Raw genomic sequence first — 6,134 nt, forward strand, 5'->3', positions numbered from 1 at the left:
ATATATATGATGTTGATATACAGTATATTCTTTAGTGTATATTGATGTATATTATAATGTTTGGCCATGCCATATAAACTCTTTGAATTTCTGTTTTTTTCGAAAGGAACACTATGTCCAACTATTGGTTTTGTCTTCTTTAGAGTGTTGTCAAATAAGAAAATAGATGTGATAATTTACCCAAGTGTTATTTGGGCTAAAATAAGTCATGCAGGGGAATCCTCAGCTAAGGTTTCCCAGAACCATAGTGCAGCCAATGGAGTAATTCAATTTTAGCTTGAACCAAGGAAACAAATGACACTTTTCATGGACACACGCACACACACACACACACACAATGCTCTTCCAGTGACAAAGGTCAAAACTCTGTCAGAGGCTAAAAGAAGTACTCAAGAGTGGCAGCTCTGAGCTAACAGGTCATTGCTAGAGACAGAACTGGAACATGATGAAGCACTAATTCCAATTGACTTGAAAGGGGGGCACAATGGAAGAATGGCAAGTTTTGTGTAGGGACTAATTGAATAATGACTGTTATTCAGTCCTTTGAATAAGTGCATAAGCAAAAATTCACAGGAACTTTAAGGAGAATTATAAGGTCCCTAAAGCAAAGAACCCATTTGTTGTAAAATTAGTTATGCCTAGTATAAATCTTTATTAATTGGTGTCAAATATAATACAATGATGTAAATATTTATGAATGTAAATGAATGATTAGAAAATAATAAATTCTATTGCTATATGTATACATAAACTATTTACTTTATTTACCAATTATATGCTAATGAAAAACATAATGTTAGGCCACAGCACAAAGACTTATTAGTCAGCATTAAAAAGCTGAAGAGAATAATGATTTTGACCTAGGTCAGGGTTTCCTAACTTGTGGTACATTGCTACATATGTGCATTATATTAGATGTGATGGCACTTGGAATAGGCCAGATCCTCTTTTAATGTATTCAAATTCTAGGGGTTTTGTTGTTGTTTGTTTGCTTTACTCCATTTCTGCAATTGTGCCTCTGTCTTCTGTATGATTATTTTTTTCCTAATAAATCTTGTCCATTGCTTTCCATAGAGGATATGATATTAGCTTTCATCTTAGGGTAAACAAAAGCAAACAAATGAACTTTTCTTGATCCTGAATTACTTCCATCCCTTGCTCCATCTCTCTGGTTCTCCTTACAATAATGTCCTCACAAAGTTTTCTATATTTTTTGTGGTCACCATCTCCATTTTTAATATGCCTCTTTGAATACATTTCAATTGCCTCTATTCAATTGAATCTTATTGTTGAGGTTAACAATGGTAAAAAAAAGTTGACAGATTTAAAGGTCAATTCCCAAATTACTGTTCCTCTTTTCAGTATTTAACACATAGCACTTCTCAACTCTTCTTCTTAAAACATTTCTGTCACTTGCCTCCCAGAGTGCCCTTTTTAATCAATGGTTTCCGACTAATATACCATCATTCTTTAGACCTCCAATGCAGGTTCTCCTGATTTTATGTGTTGTGAACTGACTATAACATTCTTCAATAATAATCAGTTCAAAATGCATCTCATTGGCTAGAGGAAGTTTATTACTCAAGTTTCTAAAGAGGTTGGCTCTGTCACAGGTGATATTGGCTAAACTAACTCATGTTTCTGCTTATTGGTTAATCTGGTTTACCTCATCTAAAATAAATGGAGAGATTTGGCAATACTCAAGCCTGTCATCCACTAACATGATACTTCAGGCATGCTCTCATGCCTATACTAGAGAAACAAACATGAGAAAAATGAAAATGAAGTACTTTTTCAATTTCTGCTTGATTTGGTCTACTAACATCCCCTCAGCTAAAGGAAGTTATATAAGCAAGTCAAAGGCCTATCATATTTTCCAACATGAATTCTAAATTTTTTTATCCCCATGTCTTTCTCAATAAATGGCATCACAATGGTTCAAAACTATGAGGTCATGCTTTATTCCTCTCTTCATCTAGTAACTTACATCTAAATCAAATGCAAATATTGAATCAAAATATATTTTGAATCTTAACACTTGGTGAACATCTTTCCTACTAAGACCCGAGTCCTAGCAACCATCATCTCTTCCTTGGATTAAATTAGACTACTACACTAGACACTTACCTGGCTTCCTAGCTTTTTCCCTTGCCTTGCCAGTACCTGTGCATTCTTTAATAATGGTCAGTTCATTGCACTTCCCTACTCAAAAAATTTATATGACACTTTTACTTATATCCAATTGGCCAGATTATAGTCACATGGAACTTGGCTGCACTGGAAGGTGGGAAATGTGGTGTATACTCAGGATTTTAATGTGCCCAGCTAAAATTTATATTTTAGAAATATAAAAGAAAGGAATAGAGGTCAATGAGGAACAACAGGTAAGTCTCTGCCACAGAAACAGCACATATCATGCAGATCTATCTATTATAGGTGTCAGTCCATTTTTCTTTAACTTACTTATGTTTGAGTATCAAAACTTTTAAAATAGGCTGTGAAAGTCCCTGGGATATTTTGCCTGCATTTATAGAAAGAGAGAAACCTTTTCATTTTTCTCCTGAAAATCATATTATAAAAGGTTAGTTAATAAAGGCTTTTGAGAAATCCTGTCATTACATTCTGGGTATAATCTACGCCCCCACCCCATAGAACGTTCCAATATAATACAGAAAATCATGTCTTATATAGTAGGGTTTTACATATTGTAATAAGAAAAGTATGCTTGCAAACAGTTCATATTTAAACTTTGCATGTATAAAATACATTCCTTTGTTACACAAATCTGCCTCAAAAATAAATTAATTTCCCTTAAAAATTCAAAAGGACCTCAAACTTCATTCTGTTACCTAACAATGAGTTCTCACAATAGAGAAGAATTGCTGCTAATGACACAGTTGGAAGCAGAGTGCAGTGTGATGATTATCTAATCTTGATTATCTAATCTTTTGTCTTTACTATGGTGTTAGCTTGATTTCTGATTTTCAGATTGGTAAACTGCAGCTATTCTGGCGACAGGCCACAGAAATTTTCGTCACTTGTTATAAGTGGTTGGATGTTAAAATTCAAGTCACAGAGATAGTACAGAGATGACTGACTAGATTGCAATAAATTGAAAACATTAAATGTCTCCTCAGCCTCGGAAATGATACCTGATAATATTTAGAGAAACAAAAAGAACTCCATTATACTAATGCTAGAGGCCCAGGGAACGGATTTGTGCACCGATGGGGTCCCTTGGCCTGGCCTGCACCCTCTCGCAATCCAGGACTCCTTGGGGGATGTTGGACTGCTGGTTTCAGCCAGATCCCTGCAGGCCAGGCCAAAGGACCCCACAGGTGCACAAATTAGTGCACCAGGCCTCTAGTATGCATATAAGATCTTTGGTTAATCTCTTCCTGCCCTGCACCCTCCCCCTTCCCTCTGAGATTCATCAGTCTGTTGCATGTTCCATGCCTGTGCGTTGAGTATTTGCTGCCTGGTGGTCAGTGTGTGTCATAGCTACCAGTCGAACGGTTGGCTGGTCGCTTAGGCTTATATATATATAGATTTCATTCTGGTCATCAAACTAAAATGTATGTGAGTGACTACATGTTCCTAAAAACACCAAGGCTAACTCTAAAAGGTTGATTTTCTTTCCATATAAGTAACATAAAAGCTTTTTAATATGTTAACATTAAATATTTAGCTTTCATAATTATTATTTTATTAAAATATAAATCTTAAATTCAGCCCTAGCTGGTTTGGCTCAATGGATAGAGCGTTGACCTGCAGACTGAAGGGTCCCAGGTTAGATTCCAGTCAAGAGCACATTCCCAGGTTGCGGGGCTTGATTCCTAGTAGGGAGCATGCAGGAGGCAGCTAATCAATGATTCTCTCTCATCATTGATTTTTCTCTCTCTCCCTCCCTTTCTCACTGAAATCAATAAAAATCTATTTAAAAAATTTAAATTCATGTTGCAGTTACTCAATCTTAATGGAAAATTGAAATGATATTCTTCTGAATATATAATGGTGTTAATATTTTTAGTATAACACATATTTACCTATTTAAAATTGTGTAAATATATTTAGTTATTTTTCACATAAACAGTTATATTGCTTACCAAGTCTAATATTCAGTGCACATCAAGACCTATCAGAAAAAGAAAAAACAAAAGCAAACATAAAAAATAATCACAGCACTTCTCTTGTGTCAGCAAGGAAGCATTTCTGAAAAAGTCAGTGATGTGTGTCAGAGGACAAGATAGAATCCTCCCACTTGGATGATGTTTTTCATTTTGAAGTGACATCCATTCTTTGAAATTTCTAATACTTAATGCCTTAGGACCAACCTCTTTTATTCAGAGATCTCAGAGTGTTTTCCTTTCTAAAAAACTGTACTTCTTCGCTTTCATTTTGCAATTTACTTTTTTGTACTTAAGGCATTCTTTTTCAGAAGACTCTAGGCAGTTAAATACCTGGCATTTAAAAATAGCATTCAAAGAATTCATCTGGCCCTGGCCTAATGGCTCAGTTGGTTGGAACATCATCTCATACACCAAAAGGTTCTGGGTTTAATGACCAGTCAGGGTATATACCGAGGTTGCAGTTCTATCCCATGTTGAGGTACATATGAGAGATAAGTGTGGGGGGGCAAGTGACCGATGTTTCTCTCTCACATTGATCTCTCTCTCTCTCACATCCCCTTCCTCTCTCTCTCAAGTTAATAAAAATATATCCTCAGGTGAGAATTAAAAAAAAAGAATTCATCCGGATGATTGTATATAATTTAGTGTATAATTTAATATTTTTCTGAGTATTTAAGATGATATAAATTCTTTTTGTGAAAAAATACTTGTGATGAAATAGATCAACATAGGCATAATAATTATTATTTGCCTTTATTTCTTTGGAGGCCCACTGCTAAGTGCCTTATATATGTAGGCGTGGATTTCATTCCACAATATTATGTGGAAAAAACCGAATTTAGTAGATAATAGCTAAAATTGATAATTGTTTCAGATTTTTTTATAGGTTGAGGCTAATCTTATTATTTTTATTTGAAATAACAAAAGTCTCAGAGTTTCATAATATTTTGGTCACCTGTTCTAGAAGGTTTAAAGAGAATACAAACTACTTGGTTTCTATCCATTTGAACATTGTGTATATTTCTTCTTTCAACACCTTTTTATTAATAATGACATAGTAATAATAAATACATTTACTTACTTAAAGGTAGAATATTTAACATTTCTGGTCTATCAGATAATTTTACAAATACTGCAAAAAATTAAAATATTTTATCTTATTGCATAATGTGAAATTTTTAACAAGGAAAATTTATCTGCTATAACACTGAGTACTTCTTTTAAACACCAAATTACTCAGAAACACTTATTGGTTTATGCCTTATTCTAAAACTTCATTTCTTACTCACAATGGAATGTTTAAGCTACCAGGATGATTGGGTGAATTAGAGCTGAATATCATTCTAACGTCTAAAGCAAATTTAGGAGATTTAACCTAAAGCTCATATTAAATATTTTAGTTAACATCCTCAACTGGGTTTACAAATATTGGTTCTTTTAAAAAGTCTTCAATTTGATCAAATTCAGATTCCCAATTATAATGCTTCTCCATGCACAGAAAATCCTCAAATTCCCATCATTAAATCAGTAAACTACTTACCACTAGTTATCAGTCACTCTCTTTTCTTTAAAGAGGGAATTTATATTTATTAATTGCCTTTTAACATTTCAGAATCAGCTATCCGACCGCCTCAAAATTGCCAAGTGGAATTTTGACTGGGATTTCGGTAAATAGGCAAATCAATTTAGGATAACTAATATTTTTTTTATTGACCTGAGTTTTCCAATCCAAGAACATGGTATATCCCACAATTAATCAGATCTTTAAATTTTTCTCTTATTGACACTGTGTAGTTTTTGAACAGAGGACTTAGACATAGTTAATGTATTTGTTTTCATATACACTGAGTGGCCAGATTATTATGACCACCTGACGATTGTAGGCAAATTAGCTATAATTTTTCATACTGAAGTTGCTAGAGGGCCAGACCATTATAAACATCTAAATAGCACAACATACCTAAGTATCGTTGCTGATCAAGTTCATCCTATCATGTTGATGGC

The 6,134-nt window shown here is 34.1% G+C and overlaps 1 protein-coding gene across 1 annotated transcript in view; it reads left to right on the forward strand.

Annotated features, from left to right (window-relative positions):
* CSMD3 (CUB and Sushi multiple domains 3) overlaps nt 1-6,134 on the forward strand; it is an 888,294-nt gene that overhangs the window by 135,928 nt on the left and 746,232 nt on the right. The window lies entirely within an intron of this gene.

Source organism: Myotis brandtii, unplaced genomic scaffold (genome assembly GCF_000412655.1).
Source record: "Myotis brandtii unplaced genomic scaffold, ASM41265v1 scaffold285, whole genome shotgun sequence".
Classification (NCBI taxonomy): Eukaryota; Metazoa; Chordata; class Mammalia; order Chiroptera; family Vespertilionidae; genus Myotis; species Myotis brandtii.